Here is a 24358-nt window from a genome sequence, read left to right on the forward strand (position 1 = left end):
GTGTTTGATATTCACCAATATGAAGAACCATTGTAGGGTAGAAATATTTGTTTTGGGAGTTGAAAATTATGTCATTGAAATATTTGTCGTAAGAAGAGGAAGCAATAGCGACAAATTCATCCCTGTCGCTATTTATTCCCTCTCTTCACAATTTTAGCAATGCTTGTGATATTTGATACATTGAAAGGCCCTAACTGGTCAGTCACTGATAAGCTCTATAGAAGCGTTATTTTAAAGAGTTAAATAGAATGATTAGCAGAATGTATTGTTTTCAGTCTATTCATCTTATGAGTTTCCTCCTTACATCGCGTTGTTATTGAGAAAAGAACACAGCCCTAATTTTCTGCAGACTTATATCTCGGCAGGAGATAGGCCTAAACAAACAATAGCAAACAATAAACACGACAAAACATGAATCTATATGGTCATTATACACAATATAAGACAACGCAGTTGTCTCTTATCTGAGTAGCACTAAAATATCGTTTATCACATCCTATACGTTTACATTTTTTTTTTATATCCACCTATAGTCACTGGTGTAATGGGACATAATTGTCAATGTGTCTAGTATGCATAAAAGTGACACTCATTAAGAAACAATGATAAAAAAGTCTGTGTTCGGCGTGTACTACGTGGCAGTGTGTTTTATTTTCCCTTTTACCATGGGTAGGAATCTATTCAGCACAATATGCTATAGTCATACACACACACAAATGCACACGCACATACACACGCACACACACTGTCACATTCTCACCAACTAAAAAGCCTCCTGGAAAATAATCAATTTTGTAATTGAACGTGTGCAGAACCCTGAAGTACAACGCACCAACACTATGCCTATGTAGTGAGGACGAAGCATGATTGATACACTGCCCTCGAGAAGCATGGTGTAAGGGACCTCCCCCCATCCCCATCACACACACAAACACCACACACACACACACACACACACACACACACACACACACACACACCAGATGCACACACCGCCGCCACCACCACCATAGCCACCATCACCATTACCACACCCCTTCCCTCCTTGACGCCATTTTCCCGTCCTTGTGCGTATTGTTCAGCGCAGGAGCTGCGTGAGTCAATAGTGTAATTAGCCGATCTACTGGTGTAACAATTAACCCTAATGGTATTCTTTCAGCGCGTCTATAATTTTCAGCTCGTTAGGCAGAAACACTGTAAACTGTAAAAGTGGTGAGAGAGAAAAAAAAATCGTTTTGTGATTATCATTTCAAGACTAAAATTCTTATTTACCTGATACTGTTCAAACAAATACACCAAGGTTAAGTCAATGTAGCTTTTTATTGAAGCAAAGTAGCATAGTAAGTTGTGACGCATCTAAGTATAAACATCGTTTAAACCGTCCACTTAGTACAGCAGTCTTAGGTATGAGAGAAATGCATGCAAACTGTTGGTACACACCGAAAGGAGCAACATGAAGAATTAAAACTACGAAATGCAGATCAGGTGGAATTAAAAAAAAAAAAACTACACATAACTGCTTCTTTTTAAATTTCCTGCTATGATGAACAACAGAATGTGGTTTTTATGATAATTTTTAGTTTGGTCTGCTTGTTCACTGCCGATCATGGTACAAGTAACCTTGAGGAATGAGTGTGTGTATGTGTGCGTGTGCGTGTGGTTTGTTTGTTTGTTTGTTTGTTTGTTGTTGTTGTTTGTTTTTTTTTGGGGGGGGGGGCAATCCCAAAATGACAAAATTCTCGCAAAATGCTTATAATAGCAATTGTACTTTACGATCTACAAATGATAACTCGTGTTATCATTTTCTCTTCATCACTCAACAACAAAACGGATAAATGTTGACTGATTTCAACACTGATTTTATAAAACGTATTTTCAACTGTATCGAAAACGCGTACAGGCACACACACACACACACACACACACAGAGGCACGCACATAGCTAAAACACTCATAAAAGTCGAGATATGCGTTGTTGCCCAAGAAAGTTTGTTGACCTCGCCTACTCAATGGACTGCTCCGGCTTTGCCATAATGATAACTTTTGTGTAACTACTATGCTATGATGCCCTTCCCATAATGCACTACAGCTATGACGACAACGAAACGACAGGGTGATCATACTGATACATCAGTATTTCATTATGTATATTTCAACCATGTTCATCTCTATGCAGAAGACGCACACATGCAAGGGAATGAGTATGATGCAGGTGTCTGTATATGCATGCATGACAAAATCCTGCTAATTCGGTATATCATAGAGGTCACTACACATTCACAAAGATTTAACAATCTGCATTATTCAAGTTTATGACTTTACTTACGTTTGCTTACTCATAAATATCCCCCTTTGTCATACAAAACTAACGATTTGGGTCGGCTATTATCCACAAGGCAAGTAGGGCCTCTTTTCATGCCGGGTGTCTTTTGTTTGTTTGTTTGTTTTTTCAAGGAAAATGACCGGCCGTGCTGGTTGGAGCGTGTTGTAGAGCAGACAATATACCCCTTGAAACTGAATGCTCTTTGTATTCTCAGCAAACTTGACGTAACAAACTATGGGCTGTATAATTTTATGATAGATGTTTACAAACACCATTCACAAACAGAAAATATAATATAATCCTTTCCAACTAAACCCATATTAATATCCAATATATTGAATTGACTTTGAGTCACCACTTCTGGATTGTTAAAGCACGACCCACAGCTTTTAAAAATGAAAGCAAATACGTGGGGTATTTTGTTTGTTTGATTTGTTTATCTTTTACTTACAGTTCAGTAGAGTATTGTAGCAATATTTTACTAATTATCATCTTCAAAATTCCAGAAATTCCGGAAAATTCCGGAAAATTCTGGAATGAAATTACGCACTCAACAAGTTGATTCCAAAATATTGTAGGATTTGTCATTAACACCTGATTGTATCATTTGAACTGACCACAACGTAAAAAGAGTGGAATAAAGCACTTACCCATATTGTACTATACGTAATTATGCATGATTAATTTAGCCTTCTGATATAGGTTACACTATATATTATTCTAACATTGATAAGCTTTTCATCAATTTGATTTTATTCACATTACATGAGATATAGAGAAAGAAAGAACAGAACATGTAATCTGGTATGACGCAATTATTCTAAGCAATGAATGAAAGGAACGGCTGACAGCATTATGGAGCAAAAGAGAACAGAGATAGGGAGGAGGAAGAGGAGGAGGAGGAGGAGGAGGATGGGAGGGGAGGGATGGAGAGAGGGGGATAGAGAGAATTAGCCGAGGGCATGAGGGGCGCTCTAAAATTAGACTGTCGACTTTCGGATCACAGGAGGAGAGCGCACTTGGATGATCTCCCTCTGCACTCGTCAAGGTTTAGTACACCAAAGAATTACTATTTAAAGGAGCGGCCGAGTCGTCGTTGCATGTTTATCATGAGACAGAAGAGCCTTCGCAAATTTGAGCAGTCGATAGATTTAAGAGGGAAGCAACATTTCAATTATAAGAAGTGTCGGATAAACTTGACATCCTTATGTTTTTGGTTGTTGTTTTTTTCAAAACGCCGATATAAGGAGATGCCGGTATGGTATACGTTACTTTAGAACAAAATATTGATATAGGATGTGCGAGTGAAATGGCTACACATGATTATACTTTTATGCATACTTGAATAGCACACCTTCGTGAGTTTATTCCAAAGGGGATTTACCTTCCATGTATAGAAATAAGAACTTAGATATTACTCAATGTAATTACTCAAAGTAACCGAAAAAAAAAAAACCAGAGAGATCATTCAACTTCGAAAGAGGAGAATGAGAGATCCTGGTTTCCCGGCCTAGTCCCCGTGGTTTCCTACAGGAGAAGATGGGGGAATAATGTTCTTTATCCAGCAAAGAAAACGGGAAAAGGTAGGCCTAGGCCTATATGATAAATCGTGTTCGGTAATTCTGAGAACATTTCTGGAACAGCTGCAAACACGAACAAAAACATGGAGGGAAAATTTACATTGCCCACAACAATGCGACTGATATCATAATAAGCATGTTAAGGTTGATGCAAATGATTATTGTGACATACGAGGAGAGAGATTGACATAGAAAAGAAAACCCGAAAAGTGAGATGTAGAGAGGGATGGGGGAGAGAGAGTCAGACCAGAGAGACTGACACAGAGCTAGAAAGAGAAGGGTAGAGATAGCTACATCCATATAGGGGCAATTGCTGTGCCATGACATTCCTAACACGCCTGTACAGGGCGCAGGGGCCAGGCGCCTGGGGACCGCTTTCTTAATGGCATGAGAGCGAGGCAAGATGAAGCGTTCACCAAGCTATGTTACTCTGGTTCGAGCAGGGGAGGAGATAATGGAAGAGCTCATTTCCTTTATACCTTACGAGAGTTATTGTCACATACGTATCAATAATGTGCACGTACGCGTGTGCGCGTGCACTCACACGTTGGATATGCAAACTCTTATCACACACTTTCTAAAATTTTACAAACACACACACACACACACACACACACACACACACACACACACACAGAAAACCAGCTCTAAGAACCAAAGTGTATTAATCCAGATATGGAGACTGACACGTCGCAAATCAAATCATATAAATAGTACGAAGCCATTTGCATCGATTTAATTTGACCAGGGTATGCTACAGTGATACATTGCTTTGATTGAACAATTATTCATTTCGTTAAAATGCAAAGGCAACCAAAAGAAAGATTTATCAACCAATTTATTCCATCACGATGTTAAATTTTGAGCCATGAAAGCAATTACGTCAGGGTGCACTTAGGCTTAAAGCTGATGATAGCATGTATGTTAAGTTTGTTCAGTTTGCTAAAAATTCTCAGAGAAGTGGAAGTTTGGGAAATGTTTCTAGTCTGCTCTTTGTATCGGCGTGTCCTCTAACCTGAACGACCCGTCTAACGACACCTGGCGTGTCGAGTCAACAAGAAACAATCGCTTGTCATTGGCAATCGATTTCATGGTGGCTTCCTTCAAGACAGCCAAGTCAACATGGCCTAGCCGCTCGATAATTCTCGCAAGTTTAGATGTGGAGGAGGTCCCAGTTTCAGCCCTGCGGACAATCTTACCCTGATTCCGAGTCGCTCCTGAACGGAAACACATCGAACTATTTTCTCTAAAAAGCACACATGATTTATGCACAATCCTAGCTGTATCTTGCGAGCACGTGCAACAGGAGTGGGTGTCAGGGGAAAGGAAAAGGGGGAAGATAGGGAAAGTGCCAGGAACTTACTCGGCGACCATAGGCGGGGTGGAAGGGGATCGATTTAAGTCTCATTCGATTGACGCTGAATACAGACGCCGATCCGCTCCAAGAGGTCCTCACAAGAATGTGCTTTGCCGCTTCCTTTAATCCTTGCAAGAGATTAACTCAAACCAGTCTGAAGCCGCGGTTAATCGCATTTGTGTGCCACACACATAATCATTGTATACGTAAAACGAACACAGACGCACGTTATATGGAGACATTCACACGCGCGCACAGGAACACTGGCGCTGGCACCAGAAAAAAAAAAAGCCATTCTCTGAGCTTCTTTAAGGGTAGCATGAGATTTTTTAGTTTTAAAGGGAGAGATGATGGTGACGGAAGAGGTAGGGTGGGGCACCGAGCACGGCAATTAAAGAACGAGAAGATGGGGGGGGGGGGGGGTTGGTGTCAGGGCGGGCTGAGGGAGGAGAGAGAGAGAAGAGTCCAGTAAGTACCCAGATGGCCTCGTAAAGGACAATAATTCCCCGTGCTTTGCTGCTTGGTCCCATAGTCCGAAGCGAAGAGCTCATGAAGCCACTCGTCTCTCTTTCTTCAACCCTACTTTTTTTTTTCATAGATATGAACGTATGACTTCTTTCTGTCTTTCATCACTCATAGAAGGCGACCCATGGCTATCAAACTTATTAATTTTCACATTTCCGAAATCAATTTTCAGGCATCAGTTCACTGCGACCACCAATAGTGTGATTTCATCCCATTGTACATTATGATAGAATCATTGTCATATCTTCCTCTATTGTGTTTCATCATTAGCAGGCTGGATATTTCTAACGTGTTCATTAAGCCATAAAAAGAAAATGTTTAACAAACCCTGCTAAAGCGGCACCCGGTATAACTCGCTAGTCAGGACACGAAATTGAGGACAAATCACTGTCTTGAAATGGCTCGTTCCGATTCTATCGTCAAACGTATACATCGAGTATAGGTGATGACAAGCGATTCGTTTGATTCCGTTAGATTCCCTTTAAACTAACGTTGCGATTTATACTTCATGCCTTCCTTTTATCAATGGATGTGGGGATTGATCTCCTGGGTTTACAATGAGAAAAGTTGTAGAATGTTCTTAGTCCACTTCATAAAATCTACTTCCCTGAAATATTAAGAAGGCTTACAAAACAATAACAGCAAAACGTATTTAGGAACGATAATGTACCGCAATAAAGGCATGTTTCGATCGACAGATGAGCCCCTTTTTGCAGTGCTAACTTGACAACGCTTATTGGTTGACTACCATCTAGGAATCTCTTTAACTTCAATCATCCTAAAGTCGATCATATCCATGAGGAAAAAAGTCAAATATTCCAGATGAAAGCACCGACATCCACGTCGAACACTACAATTACTTTATGATTTGTATTTACTATAAATGAACACGTCAGAAACAGTGTGTAGTAGCTATGAGAGTGGTATTTTTAGTTCCACCACACATGGTTTTTTTTTGGGGGGGGGGTGGGTGGGAGGAGGTTCAATTTTAGTGTTAAAGACATTATTGCATGGATGGCATCGGAACCTGGACACTGACTAACTTCTGACTAATGTGAAATGAATCCGATGTCCGAGTTGACTTTAATGTGTAGAAAATATGCGTTTGTGTATGGGGGTGTGCTAGGTCTTCATGCGATGGTGATTAGTAGATATAGCCGACTCCATATGCAATTATCAATAACATGACTAAATGTCATAAAGCCATGATACAAGCACAAAATGCTTTCAAGGTTGCCAGGATGTCATTGTAAACGCTAATGTCATTACTTGTGTATTTCATTTAGCCGAAGAAATGACCCTGCTTGGCTTCAATCAATCACTTTTTCATTTGGAAAAAATATTACACAGAACAGAGAACACGACATTTTTGAAGCTTTCCCATTGTTGTCTGTTTGACTGAAACTTCTACGACTCTACCGATCTAATGACGTCAACCTTCTTATTCAAGTCAATCAGAACAAAGAGCATGGAGCTATTAAGCGCAAGCATGGAGCTATTAAACGCAGAGTAAAGATTCCCGCTAAATGACTGAGACGACACCAGGGTGTCGGGATGCCATGTTTTTGTCTAACAGTGTCTAATAATACCTGACCCTGATCCGTGACTCTTATCATTTTTGTATACAAAGATTTCATGTCACCATGAGCAAATGACACGGAACGCGGAACAGTTGATGAGTTGCTCAAAACTTATTGCTACGTACTGACATGAAAAAAATACTTGTTTTCAGATCTTCTGCTTGTGTTTAAGGGGAAATCCGTCCAAACATCAGTTAGTCTGATAAAAAAGAGTAAAATCTTACGAGTTCAACGGTAAAAATTTGACTGAAATCGGATGAAAAAGGGATGTTATGAAATTTTGAAAGTTTTGCAAATTTCTGCAAAACAGTTCTTCTACAGTAGATATGAATATGCAAATGAGAGAGCTGACTATGTCATAACCTCACAATTTTCCATAAATCGTGTAAAAAATGACAGAAATTCTATGTTTCTGTCATTGAAGTCTGAAACATGATTGTTATTCTTGGTTGAATAACTTCAGAATAGTGATCTGTAAGATATATCAGGATTTGAGCCTCGAGCATAATTGCGTTTGATTGAAAAACTGGAAATTTCAAAATTTTATGAGGAAACTATATTTCAAGTTGTGAGGGAATGACAAGAACTGTTTCCTTAAAAAATTAGCGAAACTTCAAAGTGTCACAACTTCCTTATTTTTCATCCGATTTTGATCAAAATTCTACCGTTGAACTCGTAATATTTTACTCTTTCTCATCATTATATTAACTTATATTTGGACTTGATTTCCCCCTTAAGGCAAACGTTACATGCATTTCATGACTTTACATTCCATGGCATGCAGCGAGACTGAGGGATTCGTTTCGGTTGGATAGGACTGCTTTAATGCTCTTGATACCTTCCTAGAATTCAAGGTATCAGACATTTGTGTTAAACTGTTTTGTCTCAAAGAATTTTTTTCTTTTGTGAATTAGAATGCTTCCAGCTATTGAAAAGGGGAGAAAGAAAATGGGATGGGATTGCTATAAAACACTCCACTGTCAAAAAAGAAGCTCATATAGGTATATATGAGTTACGAAATCGGGATATGCAAACGTATTGTGTTATACTGCCAAAATTTTCGATATGCATCGTCATGGGTGATTTAATGCATGTGTGCGTGGGAGGGACGTGCTCTGGAAGAGATATGCTGCGTGGAAAAAAAAAATGAGCAGCAGATGGCTGTATGATATGCTCGAACTACATTATTCATCGTGTTCATGATGTTCAGTTAATCCCTGCGTAGGCCTATACTCATTACATGAGTTGAATCAAACGAGTTTGGAGTCGTCAATTCGCCAATCAGATAGGACAGAAATGCTCACACTATACTGCGAATAGGGTGTGATCACTATGGCGTCTCCCTGCTGCCTGCTATAAATGTAATTCAGTTTGCATACTTAATTGTCGCTATGTACACATCTATACCCGACGGAAATTGCTCAGATTAAGGAAAGTGTTCTTTCTTTCAAATTGTTGTTAAATACATTTATTTACCTGAGTGAAATTTTATGTACCCCTAACCCAGTACTAAATATGTTCCTCCGTGCACCCCCATTATGCATTATTACCGATTAGATTATGATTTCATGGGGTATGTGACTATACATTGGGATTTCACAGATTTGTCAAGATTTTTACAAATACACCGTGTAGTTCATTCCTTTCCATATAAACTGTGGACGCCTAGTTTTGAATAAAACACATTCATAGATATATACAGTTAGCAACAAAATTATTCATACCCCTGAGAAATTTTTAGTTTTGAGCAAATTTCTTACAGGTAAAGGATGGAATGATAGTGATTGGGTGTTATATCTCAACACTTCAATTGTTATGCAAATAAGGTGAAACTGGAATTAATGTCAATCTATAGAGGACAAATAAGAATAAAAAGTTAACACACTATCACCATCACTCCATCCTTCACTTGCAAGAAATCTGCTCAAAACTAATAATTTCCCAGGGGTATGAATAATTTTGTTGTTAGCTGTATATCTACCATCTACAAGACATCGACATCAGATACAAGCCTTTACGCCTCAGTTGTTGAGATAATTATAGTATTGCATCACCGTATCATCAGATTGATCTATACGCAGAGGTTGCGTCTCCATTTCTACGAGAAAGATTGAAACGATGATAAACTTCGGTGTGCTCTGTATCTGATATCGTTTTCATTTCGAACAGCGACGTTATCTTTTTCGTGGATATGATTTCTAATAATTATATTCAACTTGTTGAGTAATACTAAACACTTAGTCGAATAAGACGCTTCGACAATCATGTAATATTTAAAGGCCTATACTATCAAACCTTTGTCCAAATTAGAAAAAAAAAACATGGGACCAACATTTTAAATGACGATGTCAGTTCAACAGAATTTCACGCTAGCCTTGCCATTCAAAGTGTTACGACTGCTTGGGCTGGTATTTTGTTCGTGTGTGTGTGTGTGTGTGTGTGTGTGTGTGTGTGTGTTTTGTTTTGCTTGTCTTGTCTTGTTTTCAGCACGTGCTGTTTGTGTAACTTTATCTATATAATTTATTTGTCAATATGTTAGATGCCGAAGTGTCATGGCACCAGTCCTTGTTGACAAAAGAAAACCTATCATCAGGCAAATCTTTTGACTCTCTCCTAGTCCGGTATTCACAATAGCCAACTTTTCAGTGACCAGCCTCGTTCAAGAATAGTCTTCTTCGACTGAAAAAATATTGCGGCGTTAAATGGGTTGCCCTCACGCGCATGGTATCGAATAGAAGCATTTCTGTTCCTGTAGGTGAGAACACAAGCAGCTTTCAGTTCTCACCTCAGACAATGGCACGAGTCTCTTGATATTTTGTCTATTTCATCTCTTTTCTTTCTTTCTTTTTTTTTGTGGAAAGATGTGCATTTTTGCACGTTAAGCTAAATCTGACCTTGCACTTGCACAAAGCTCTATCGATCAAGTGCCGAAAGCTACCATTCATAACTGATGTAAAAAAAGGCCGAAATTTGGTCGTCTCTTTCTGATCTTTTTTTTTTTAAGGCCAGGTGTGGTTAAGCGCGAGCGCACGGGACGTCCTTCGACAAGATCACATGACTCGATGGCATAGGATTGTTTAGATATCCCACTGTACTATGGTCGAGTATTTGACACCTTCGTGTCTCGAGAGATACACGACCCTCCCACGCCACTATTAATTAAACTAAATTGAAATGGTTTGTTTTATGAGATCGCTTAGGGAGCAATGGATGCTTGTAAGCAAGCTACCACGCCACCGATAACCTCCCCCCCCCCCCTACGAAGGACAAAGCAAATGAGGATAAAGCAGCCTGCTTAGGGCACAGCCATGCACGAGGCTTGAACAAGCGACCTCGTAATTGACCTCGCGTTTAAAGAGGAATTTCAGTCCAGTTATAAAATTAGTCTGATAAGAAAGAGAAATGTTTTAAGAGTATAATACAACAGTGAAAACTTGATCAAAATTGGATAACAAGGGAAGTTGTGAAATTGTGAAGTTTCGCCAATTTCTGCGGAACAGTTCTCGTATAGTTGATATGAACTTGCAACTGAGTGAGCTGATGATGTCATCACCTCACAATTTTCGATTAATCGAGTAAAAGATGACATTTAAAAAAATCAATATTTCTGTTATTGCTAATTGAATAACTTCAGAATGATGATCAATTAGATATATCGGGATTAGAGACTGGAACGAAATCGCATTTGAATGAAAAACTGGAAATTTCACAATTTTATATACAAACTTATACATGACAAGTTTTGAGGGGATGACATCATCACTTTACTATTTGTATATTAATATCGACTGTTCAAGAACTATTTCTTCAAAATGTCATAACTTCCTTCTTTTTCATCCGATTTTGATCAAATTTTCATTGTTGTGCTAAGCATAATTTACTGCTTCTTTTTAAAGACTAACTTTCAAGTGCACTGAAATTCCTCAGTTTGTGGTCTTATCCACCGGCCTACAACAGCCCCTGAAGTGATTAACTAGTTTACATCATGCCTATCTTTACTAATCACTGTTTCGTTAACTTGTGAATCGTTCAGTAATCATACAGAGTAACCAGCAACCCAAAAATAAGACAGTACGAAAAAAAAGAAAAATATAAGAAATAAAATTCTCACTTTGGTAGCAAACACTGTACCTTTAAAGCCCCTAATAATGTTCCATGATATGTATTCCTGCATACTGTAAGTCTTTCAAAAGCGCCGTATATAGATGACGTCATAATGCCTCTAAAACCCGAGCTAATTTCGAATCCATCTATTCATAACTCGCTGATAGGAGCGAGTGGTCACACTAATGGCCTTTCAAGATGATCGTGTTCGGCGTCTAAGGGACAATCTGCAACATCTCGTCAATACTTTTTGAAGAGGGAACTTATAAAACATAGGTATATGGAAAATAATGAGGCTTTCTTTGTCTCCGATCCGCTATCAATGTCATAGTTCAATTTACCCTAGCGACGAAAAAGTTATTGTTTCACTTCAATTTAACTTTTATCTTTCATTGATTAAGTATGTCTCTCAGCCTTTGAAACAATGAATTCAGGTGTATAGTATTCAAGCATGCATCATGCACTACACTACACAGTGTCATAAACGTCATCTCCATAATGTCGACCACCATTCAAACACAGTGATTGTTGTTCGCCATGCCGTCATTTTCACTATTAATGCATTGTTTGCGATTTGAACACGATTTGCACACGTGATCTATACGAGGGCTATGTTCCCTTCATGTGCATCAGTGTGTGTCACCAATCATGTTCGTTCATGTACATCTCCTCCTCGGCTGACAATGACATATATAGAATGTCGGAATTATCTAGAATCCATGGTGCAAGCAGACGACACACCAATGCTTTCACCCTCCAAGTCGTTCACCAGCCTACGCCTATCCATACTCGCTTCTCACTCCTCCTCGCATCACTGCCCCTTGTGGTCGCGATACATAATCACCGACCTCCTACTCTTTTTCATTCATAATGGATGACGGCAGGTATGTGAAGAGATCGCGTGAAAATTGATGTCGAGGGTGAAAGGAGAGAGAGAGGGAGATCGACTTCATCCGAGTATGATGCTCACCATCTTTCAGCGAATGGCAATGATTATTGACGGAAGGCATTAAAGGGGTCGTATAGTTTTGGTTAAGACCTAACTTCAGGTTTCTAAGATGTTTTTTGTGAGATAATGAGAAGCCCCTTATGAAATATGAAAGAGCATGTTATTCCAAGAGGGATTCAACGTTTATCTGATGAAAATCGGTTTTGAAATGGTTGAGATATCCAAAACAGAGCAATCCTAATAAAAAGGGAGACCCACCTTTTGTTAGGATCGTTTTGTTTTACTTTGTTTTTTGATGTCTCAGCCATTCTAAACCGATTTTGATTTAATAAACTTTGAATTCCTCATAGTATTGTATGCTCTGTATCATTTCTTATGTGGTTTCCTGGTATCTCCCAAAAAGTTAAAAGCCCAATCCTCATCTCCACCAATACTATCCCATCCCTTTAACGTATGGTGGTGATGGGATAACTGAAAGCATACATGTAAAGAATGAATGATCCTGAAAACAGTCAAGGTTATATGCGACCTGGGTCTCTTTTTATTTATAATATGTAGTGGCCGTGACACCAATTAACGTAAGAATCAATCGACAAGCTTTCAATTCCTATCATTATACCAGTTGTCACGCGAGTGTTAATTGTCATATAGCGTCTTCGATACGACGGTTGATGAAGCTCCTTACAAGCCGCTGACAAGAAAAAAAAAAGTTTAATTTTATCATAGAATGAAATGAATTCCCATGAAACTACAGCGAATTAAAGTTGTGGTAAAATGGACATGTGAAATTAAAGATGTCAATTTAATGTCAGTTTGATGATGATTTTTTTAAATACATGTGTTTTGTAGAACGAAATTACAACACAATTAACTCGCGTCAACAACGTGCTATCGTCTGAATGCTAAGGGTGGAATTTGGGGCCGAAAATTTGACAAAGAGCAGTTTTGTAGTCACAACCATTTTCATATCATATTAGATGATATGCAAACATTACAGATTTGCCATAAGAGAACTGCCAAAAAAAAATGAGAAAGCGTACGTATCGAAGATTAGTTAATATATCAAGATTAGTTAATGAAAGAATAACAGACCATTAAGTACTCTTATGAACTTGGAAATTTGAAAGCATCCAGATCTCTGTCGCCGTGATCTATCATTAAATGTGCTATTGTCTCTATTTGGGTTCAAGTCTTAGATTTTGCGTGGAATGTATACAACCAAGAGACGATTATTCGCCGCATTTGTAACCCTTTACAAATCCCTTTGTGATAACACACTATCACGTACACAGCTTTCGAGCGATAAGGATATATAGCTAAGTGGAAAGCTAACAAGTTCAACTGCTTGGCGACATTGATTTGTACAAACTCAAATGCATGGTATCTAAATCTTGATAGAGACAGGTTGTAAACACCTGACGATTCTTATACCTGCGTCTTTTATCATCGTGTTTCTCCCACTATTTCCCTCGAGTCGAGCTGTTTTGATAGGCAGCCGATCAAATCACATGGATCCGTGAGTCAATATGCTGAGGCTCTTAGCTAAGGATTGATTGCAAAGTCGTACACACTTGGGTCTGATCGCATGGGAGTCGACAAATACGGTTTACTGTCGACAGGGGGAGACTGATGCGACTTCTGCCGCGAGGCGCGCATCACTTCAGTCATAATCCTATGCAGAGGAATCATTTTCTTACTCCTTTCCCCCTCTCAGATACCCCCTCCCCCTAAAAAGAAAGAAAGAATAGTTTTAATGATGTATAAAATCGCCTTGTCTGTTTCGATCGGTTGTGTTCTTAGCTTCAGAAAAACTAACCTATAATTCGTCATTGAAAAAACAAAACAAATACAACAAAGAAACATAAAGAAAAACTAACTCCAAGATCATGTGATGCATTACACATACTTTGCGCTACCATGATCTCGCAATTTCATCATCACATATCATTTTTTAATTTGTCATCTCTTACGGGAAGGAACGAGGCATTACATTTATTGTTTATGGCCATTTCATCCTGTTCTCATCATCAGCGCTAGGTCATTATGAACGTATTATGCCAATGTGATCTCTACACCTGTTGCAAATTTGGAAAGAGTTTAATACTAGTGAATGGAATAAGTATTGTCGATAAGGACACGGCATCTCAGTGACTGTCCTCCAAAGACTAACTAGTTTTTTTTTTTCTTTCTATCTGATAGAGAGTGCTACCGGCAGCAACAATTACTTCAGATCGATAATATCGTAAGCGCCCTACCGATTTCTCACACATGGCTTCCGGCGTCGTCGCAGCGACCCCGTTCACTGTACATGGTATATTGCGCGCAATGCAGCAGGTAGGCGTTCGTTACGATAGATCGCCGCAGTCTTTAACCCTTCGTGTGTTTTGAGTGTAGATTGGCAAAGAAAACTTCATAGCCTTGCACATACTGTCCACAGTCCCTGACATGGAAAGGATTAATAGCCAGGGCTACGCATTGACAGTGGGGGGAAACATCACCTATAGCATGTAAGAAAATATTCGCACACCTTTGTAAGTCTGTTGTAGTACAGTCATTCCTCTTTCATCGTTTTAAGCCGCGGCATAGGTTATAGTATGTGGTTGAATGTAAGTTAGGCTTACCAATGTTGCTACGAATCTGCCGAAATTATGCACGCTGCTCTTTGTGTATTTAGCAACATCGGAGTTTTCGGAAATATGTATGTAAAGACAAAGACCTCTGATGGGTAACTCTGAATCCTTGTACAGGTGAATGCAAAACACTGCACAATAGCATCCATAACGCTTGGTAATGTAAAATATATGATACTACAGAAATGAGCTGTGAAACCAACAACAGGTCACCGTGTGTGGGCTACATTTCAACATGAAAAATGTATACGTGAGTACACCATAATGATCGCTCATCGCAGAGAAAGCGAGACTTGAGCAAGCGACAAGAAAAGTGTAACACAGTAGACAATTTACAACCATGAGGTAATTATAATTTTCTAGATTATGAGGGATATGTCATTATAAGATAGTAATACACAACGAATGACATTTCCTCAGACAAGTTGCATCTGTCAACGAAAAGGATGTTATTTTCATAATCATATCATGTTCATAATCCTTAACTTCAAACTCACTGAAGTAGGCCTAAAAGGTAAGCATCCGTATGAACAAGCTGCAGAGGAATTAGCGTGTAGGCCTACTTAGCATTTTTAAATGGTGATAATAATCGCAATAAATTAGATAATTTACTCAGGGTCGCCTCGTTATACGTGTAAGCGCTGTTCTTCCTCAGGACCCTTCAATCAATATTTACGACAGCAGTATATGCCGGTTGACATTATTTTATGAAACTGGGTCATCGGGAACATCATGGTAAATAGATCTTTTCAGAAGACGCATTACAACGCACAGGGTTCGACCGAGGGCTCTATATACTCTTAAAGCCCAGATTAAAGTCTCAGAGCCTGAATTCCTTCTCCATTCTGCATCAGCATTCGTGGGGGAATTATCTCCTTATAACATGTAATTGAGATACAATTCTGGTTCAAGAGTTATACGAGATCAATGTCATGTGCACTGGGCTACTACATTTTGTATTCATCCTTTTTTCTCATCATTATGTGGTATGTCTCAATAACACTATCGATTTTCTCGACATTATCAAGACCAAAACCAGAACTTAGTGTTTTCTTTATTCGGCAAGAGTTCCATATGTACCCCCTGCTATGCGTTATGTATAGTAACATGATTAAGTTTATAGGTGGCTTTGGGATTAGGATAAAGTTTACTCAGCTTAGGTTTAGGGTTAGGGTTAAAGTTAGGGTAACATTGATTTTGGTGTCCTAGGGTAATGCACACTTCAGAGGAAGCTCGTTTTTAATGTAGGCTCTCGGTCTATTATACTGTAACTGTAGTAACTCTTTCCCTTTATTCAAGCATTTCATGTTAAAAAGGAATTCAGAACCACTTAAAAGTTAGTCTGATTTAAAAAACAAGAGTGAATTTACAAGCATAACAGTGATATTTCATCAAAATCGGAATATATTTAAGATATAAGGAAGTTATGTCATTTTACAGATTCGCCTGTTGTTGTAACGAAGTTCTCAAACAGGTGATATGAATGAAATTATGATATCCTCGCCTTTTCCATTTATCTTATACAAATATATATTACAGCTATATAGATTCTTTTGCTATAAAAGTGTAAAACATAATGCTTTCTTTGGCTGAAAAACGGCAAAATAATGATCAGTCCAATATATTAGGATTTCAGACTGGGTCATAATTGCTTTTGAGACAAAAAAAAAAACCCTGGAAATTTTAAGATTTTATGTACATACTATATGGTACGTTGTAACGCAATGACATCATCAACTCACAAAAGTTACTTGCATATTCATAGTTACAGTTCAAGAACTAATTTGTAAAAATTGGCAAAACTTCACAATTTTTCATATATTTGTTGTGTTTTGTTGTAGAGCCTATAGGATTTTACTTTCAAGACTAATTTTTCACTGGGTCCGGAATTTCCTCAGAACAGAAGACTTAAGCTTCTTGTCATTCCTTCTCATGTTGTATTGTGGCTGTATTATCGATTCTTCTTTGAGAAAAGTGGATTTTTTTTTTTTTTTTGGTTTTGTGATGGCTGATATTCATCTCATGATTTAACTATGACGCATACCTAACCAGCATAGGAGTTACACATACAAACACATATACATAGACACGTACACATACACACACACACACACACACACACACACACACATACACATGCATAGATATCATACTATGTAGTTGAAATATATTGCATAAGATTTTGCTGCCGCATAGAGCCTAACGCAACTGTTGTCTGAATTTCAGAAATGGGATATTCAACACAGCAAGCTCACAAATATCTTTTTTTTCATGTCCAATGTCCAGTATTTTCCTCTCTTTGGCTTCGGGAAGAGAGAAAATACAGGTTGCGTCTGCAGTCGCAGTCGATTCCCGGGGACATTATTACTAGTATGTATTGTAGCAACACAATTGGGTCGAATGGCGGGATTAACTTCATGCTTCCATAAACTTCTCATTCTCGAAAGTTAATGGGCGTTCTATTCAGGCGGGTATATTTGAGACAAGCTCACTGAAACATTCAGTGGCAGACAATCAAAACACTCAGCTCTTTTTACCGTCGTTTCTACCGCGTTTTGAAACTCTCTTTTCTCTGTTCACCGCGGCTGCCCAAATTGCAGGTAAACAGCTCCGCCAGCTAGAGGCGACACCGCCTTTCAAATAAAGTGTGCCGAGGCGATAGTACATTATGTATTGTGATGGCGTCTCAAGCCGAGAACGAGGACGCGACATAGACGGGGGAAAAGATGCCCGCCAAAAATGAATACAGGTCAAAGAATACGGTGCTGTAATGTGAATACAAACAATGCTCTGTCCTTACCTTGCATGAAGGCTATGTTGAGACGACATAAAAACCACGGATGATGCCGGTTCCTGTGACTAGTCCACGGTAACCACTGACACTACATCAGCAGGCGGGACTGTATATCACACCAGCATGATGCGGTATAATGATGCTTATATCTTTTTACCGCGTTATCAAGCCAGATTCGCGATTGGATCGATACATCGGTCCGCGCGCCACATACGCTCGTTATTCCTGAAGATCTGAAGTGATATTACGCAAGGGTTTCCTCACGATCGATATGGGACCTTTCAGCGGGGACTTGAAGACAAAATACCGTCCAGTGTATAAGAGTTCACCCTCGGAGAATATCTCGGACGGCTGTGAATGGACGCGGAGTGGCTTATACAAAAAACAAAAATGGCGCGCTGAAAACGAGGGAGTGAGAGAAAGAGGAGACAATGTTTGTTGCGCAGACGACAAACGTCGGAGCTGCTACGCATTTCATTTACGAGAACTCGCTGGACTGTTGCAGTTACTACAATCTGCCCTTCTTGATGTCAAAATGTGACCTCAATTGCATTGACCAGGCCTGCACTTCACTGCGACAGCTTATTTCTGCATTGATAGCGCCTTAACATTCACCGCAGCTTATTACCTCATCTCCGAGTCTACTACTCATGATGTGACCTAAAAAAATCCCCATTCACTCGAATGACTCAAGCAATAACAAAACTGGTCTGCATTCACCATCTTCCTATAGATAAGTGGGGCAGCATTGATGAGAACCTTCTCGGAATGCACACGTTAGTGCTGCTTTTCTTGCTTCCCTCTCATTGAAAATACATACACACGCACACACAGACAAAGAAAGACACACACACACAGACACACTCAGGCAAAACTGACCTTGTTTACGGTGAAACGAAGCGAGGTCCCCAATAATAATCATCCCTCTTCGAGTGGCAGGCCACGCATACGCAGATGTACCGAAAACATCTCATATTTGATGCACTAATCTCCGTACGGGGGAAAATGATGCGATGCGCAGATAGGGAGCAAGCGATGTGCTTTATACCTTCACATCGCTGTTAGTGTTACCACAGCCGATTTGCGCAAAAGACCGTGAGAGCTCGTCATCATTTAACCGAGAATTTGTGCAAATACAGCTAGAGCAATTCGATCTATCTTTTCTGTTTCTCTTATGCTCTGTCACCCTCCCCCTCTCTTAGTCTCCTCTTTTTCTTTTTCTTTTTTGCCCCATGCTTTGTTGCAATATCATAACTCATTCTCCATAATATCATGTGTTCTCCTATGACAATATCAACGTGTGACGTCATCAAAATTATAATGACTTTGCGCCTGTGCTGGACCTTGAGTGGGGGAAGACAACCAACGAGATTCGGCAGTAGACAAGCTTTGGAAACTCAAACAAACGCAACAGTTATACTGCAAAGATGCATTCCCGCACGTGTGTATATAGCTTGACCACAGAAAAGCATGCTGTAATCATGTAGCTCTATGCTGTAATGGAGCGTAATTCATAATGTTAATATTGACAGAATGTAAGCTAGGCGTCTATGTTCTGCAGCTGTTCTAAAGGAGCGATTAACATTTCGTTACCGCAGTCGAGGCAAGACAACAGGTGAAAGGGCGTGCCATGATGAGTAGGCTACGCGAAAATAATGACATACATGTATTTGATTATCATTCGAAATACTTGGGGAGCATATTATTATCTCTGTTTGTATTGGTATTCATTTTGTCACCAATATTTCTGTCGTTATGCTATAGTTGAAGTTGAAGACACATTATGCTCAACAATAAAACAAACTCCGTGTGATTACTTGGCTGTTTTTGAGAGGATTTATGGTAATTTATTACATTCATCAAGAGTGTCGTCGTTATGCAATGTGTTTGCTGTCAAACAAGGTCTCGAACGTAACACATTATGAGTGTCATTAGAGAGAGAGTCATTTGGTTTGATTTGCAGGGAATCCTGCGGGTCACTTCAAAAGACTCACCAGACGCGACCTCCAATCTCATGTACTACTGTAGCGGATATCATTCATTTGTCTCGTTGCTGTATAGCGCTAAAGTGTGAGACTGACGCGGTATGACTCTTAGTGCGCTCAAGGTCAAGCGGTAACTATGGCAACGAAAATGACAATGGCAAAATTAGCATTTTGGGCCTCGGAGAGGTGCTTATTTTTGTTCGCTGCAGCGTAGCAGGTTATGGATTCTTATCTCTCTCCTTTTTTTCCCATCGTGAGCATGAGAACATAAATTATTGGCAAACTGCATTCAAGCGTCGTGCATTAATAGTGAAGTAATGCTTTTGGCTACTACGCGTAGTGAAGCAACAGATGTTGAATATTGAACGAGGGACACATTTTTTTGTCAGACCCGTTGATTACTTTCAACGCGTGTGTGTGGGTGTGTGTGTGTGTGTGTAAATTGTTTAATATTCGTGTGCTCTATCAAAAAAGTGTAAGTTGTCAGGGCAAACAGCTTATAGTATTATTATTTCTATTTCAAAATATACTATAGATGATTTATCTTTTTATACTTTGTTTTCATTGTTTCCTTTTTTATCTTAATGTATCATGATAAAGGAAATTATACTGTAGAAATCATGCTTATAGCATGTCATCAAACTATTCCATAATAATATACCATCGATTCGTGTGGTGTTTGTGTGTGTCTTTATAGTGGTATATGCAATTTCATCTCCGTGAACCACATATCTGTTTCAGCAAGAAGACTCGAAACAATGTCATCCTAGTGTGCGTACAAAAGTGAACTCATCATTATCGAGAGAAAAAAAAAAAACGTTTCCTTCATTTTCAGGCCAGTGAAGTGACAAAGCCGCTTCGATGCGAGAAAGAAATGAAAAAAAAAAGTTGACTTTCGATCATGTCGATATTTGACTGGTGAAGTTGAAGAAGACACCACTCACCACAGGTAATTACTACGATCGATTCGATTCTAGGGCGATCAAGGCCGATAGCCATTGCGTAAATGCCGCCCATAGAAAGAAGCACCTGCTTTCGGCCTATCGATTGTCTGCGAAGCAGTCCCGACACAACTTTTAGAGAATAAGAAAGCTGAAGCTTAACAGTTACTTAATCAGCGCTAATCTCTATCTCCTCCAGAGGACACTGAAGGGAGCGGAAGAGGATAAGAGAGTGAATGAGAATTCTTTTGTAGTGTTCTGTTTGGTAAGGTTTCCCAAAGAAAGGAAGAGTGGAAGATTCGCTCAGGTTCATTGTCAGCGATTCCAGCTGGCCGACGCGGAGGAACTATAGATGCTACAACACATGGGTGGAGATGGAGAATTGCTAATATCAGCCTAGAATAAAGTCTTTGTTCTCATCCCCTCCCCCCCCCCCCCTCTCTCTCTCTCTCTCTTCCGCACTCTCGATCCCTTTCTTAACCATCAAACCTCTGGGATTACCTGTCTATCTATATTGATCAACGAACTAAATAAAGTCTGACGAATAGGGGCGGATATGTAGAGGCTAGATGAACAACTGTTCGACAGAGAGGACAGTTTTCGAAAGCGCTTTTCAATCAAAAGCCAACTAAGTATGGGCGGACGTGGGAGGGAATTTTCCTCTTGAGGGAAATCGCGGTGTCACGTTGCCTGGCAACAGTGACATGATATGATGCCCTCATTGTGTGGTATGTTTGGTATGTTGTAATCTTATCTTCGTAATGAAACAATCTTGGAAATGACCCACTTTTTATCAGGACATTCATGTGATAATGTTTACAGCAACAAAGAAGACATTGAACCCAACACACGTAACAAAAGGTCCTAAAACATATCTCTACCCCTCAAAAATAAGGAGTTTTTAACAGTGCTCTTTATTTGGTGAAAGGTGATAGAGCTAAAATGCAAATTTATTTATAAGAACCAAGATATCGTCTCAATACTATTACAGAATATTGCTGCCCCAGTAAATTTACGTGAATGATGCGAAAAGAATTGAGTCAAAATTCTACAACTTAACGTACCAAACGCCTATACAGTGTAAATAACACATTGTACTGAAGTGGCATCAAAGCACAAAGAACGTAAGATGGTGCCATGCTTTCAAGTAGTAGTAGAGGACAGGCCGAGTGATTCAGCTGTGATTTAATGAAGGCCATATCATTAAGGCGTCTCGCTTAGCATTCATGAGTCTCCTCGCAGGAGTTTCACAACTATAACTGGGCCTGATGCTAATGATGGACGGGTCATTAGGGGAAGGTCGAACGAAGCTCTCTCATCTTCACTTCGAGCCATTGTGATTGACTTACACGATGATGTAAGAAACAAAAGATTCTTACCAGGGCGTCAGAAGTGACTCACTCAAATTGATTAAAGACATAAACTTAAAGGTATAGAAGTAATTCTTCCTGCAGTCGTGCCACCATTGTTTATGGTTATCGAAACTTCTTTAGTTCTTTGCTGCTACATGTCCTTCATTATGATTATAGAGTTAATTTTGCCCGTCCAGTGCGTACAGCCTTTTAACCTATCATTGATTTGTACGTCTAGGAATTTTATTTCTTTGTCTTCTCTTCCTCTCTCTCTTTAATGTGTTCTCATTGTCACAATATTATGATAAATGCATAGATTATGCAGGGCCCTCCGGAGAAAAAAATAGTCTCTATTGAAATTGAATGAAGTTAGCTTTTTGTTTCCCCTAAAAAAAGACATGAACAGAGGAATAGAGGAATAAATGATTAAATCCTTTCATGCATCATGACTTTTGTGTCAGGTACGTATTCTTGTCATCGGGACCGGGAAGCACTCAACGTCATGAACTGCAGTCTTAAAAAGGTCGGAATGTCCCTTTCACATTTGGCACACTTCTTCGGTCGGCGTTTGAATTCAAATGGTTGTGGTGCTCGAAAAGAAATGTATGACAAAGGTTGGCCTATTCTTAATTATCGATGATTAAGTATCGGATCTAACCCCGTTCAAGCCAGATGATGATATTACCAGGATCATGATTTTGAATCTTGCGCGTAGCCTATATCATATCTTGATTACATTGCTTTAATCAAAATATTAATGGAATACCATGGGAGATTGATGTCAGACATTTAAAGATATAGACCAATACGACACGTATCATCATCTTATCATGTAAGTCAGGCTATCACTCGGGGTCTTGGGAAAGACGAAGCATGATAATGAGTTTAGTTTATTTTTTCTCCTAGCATTCTTAACGTCATTCTTGCCGAAGGCAGTGGAATGCTGCATTGACCAAGCTGGAGGACCCGTTTCCTCATCCTTCAAAAGGAGAGATGCAACTTTAAAGCACATCGTAATACCATCATTCATTACGCACCATGGCTACACTAGACCCCCTGACGATCAGATGATCACAGTCAGATTAACGAATGTGAGTCCTTTTTGAAAGCAAGTGGGGATTAAACTCAAATTGGACAAGGAAATTGGCAAGGCCCTTAACTACTGAAGTGTGTCCGCCTACACTGGCTTCCAGAAGCACACAGAAAGTTGTGAAAGCGACGTCAATGTCACGGCGAACGACTGTTGTTATTGGCAACCTATACCTCCCGCCAGCGATCAGGGCGCCTGGAACGGTAGTTAGCGAGGAGGATTCTTCTCGCTTGGCTTCCCCTTCATCGTTCAGACAAAGCAATGAAAATGTTGCATTGCACATGGTGATGATGGATTTCACGGTACTGCGGCCTTAAGGCTAGTTTTATTTCATAATTATGCAATTACTTCGTGTGTGCTTTCGACAGATGACTCGTACCTGGTTGATTAGGTGGCAAGCAGGTTTCCATGAGGTTCAGAATTTCACTTATTATCATGTCGTAATCGAGTTGAGACCTTCAAGAGTCCGTGTCATAATGGGGGGGGGGATGGAGAGATAGCTACAAGATGGAATGACGGAGAGTTGGGACATTGTTAAAAAAAAAGCAAAACGAAACAGAGAAGGTTCGCATGAGGAATATAACTTTTCATGTGATTTTTTCTCCTTCAAATCACTTAACGGGTCAACGAATAAGCATGACTGCGTGGACCAGTCAGTTGGTATGCTAACGGGATCAGGTGTTCTGGGGTCGTTCAGAATGATTGATTCGTATCACACTGGGTATCCCACTGGAGATACAGTCATCGCAGGACCCGAATAACAACGAAGGCTTGGGAACATTTCTCCTTTTGCGTTGGAGATTTACAGCTGTTGCACCCTGTATGTGAAGAATTTGTATTTCTCTCCAGTTCGAACTTTTTTTTTTTTTGTGGGACGTGCTACTCTCTGTATTGTATATACCGAGACTTCAGCGCAGTCTGGCGAGGAATTATGATAAATAAATGCGCATCACGTGACCAGGTAACACAATCACGGACGAGCAGACGATGTTGTTTACGCGCGTCCGCGAAAGCTGGTTGCCAGGCAACGACACAGGGATCGCATCGCTGGGGACTTGTGTTACATTGGGGGAGAAACGGCGATGAACGCTATCAACACAGCGCCGCAGTATTGAGCAAGGTGGTCGTGGAAAGCTGTGCTCGTGTCT

General features: G+C 39.7%; 1 protein-coding gene across 4 annotated transcripts in view; it reads right to left on the bottom strand.

Moving 5' to 3' along the window:
* The window catches only part of LOC139730688 (uncharacterized), a 144525-nt gene that overhangs the window by 85098 nt on the left and 35069 nt on the right, over positions 1-24358 (bottom strand). The window contains exon 1 of one of the 4 annotated variants that reach the window (XM_071641553.1): positions 18722-18743. The exons of 2 other annotated variants lie outside the window; for them this stretch is intronic. The gene's annotated coding sequence lies outside the window, so the exon portion shown is untranslated. Of the gene's footprint in view, positions 1-17848; positions 18400-18721; positions 18744-24358 lie in introns of those variants that run through there. One more of the 4 variants, XM_071641552.1, reaches the window with a different exon arrangement.

Source organism: Diadema antillarum, unplaced genomic scaffold, assembly GCF_040938485.1.
Source record: "Diadema antillarum isolate AM-2024a unplaced genomic scaffold, OU_Dant_1.0 seq00000326_RagTag, whole genome shotgun sequence".
Classification (NCBI taxonomy): Eukaryota; Metazoa; Echinodermata; class Echinoidea; order Diadematoida; family Diadematidae; genus Diadema; species Diadema antillarum.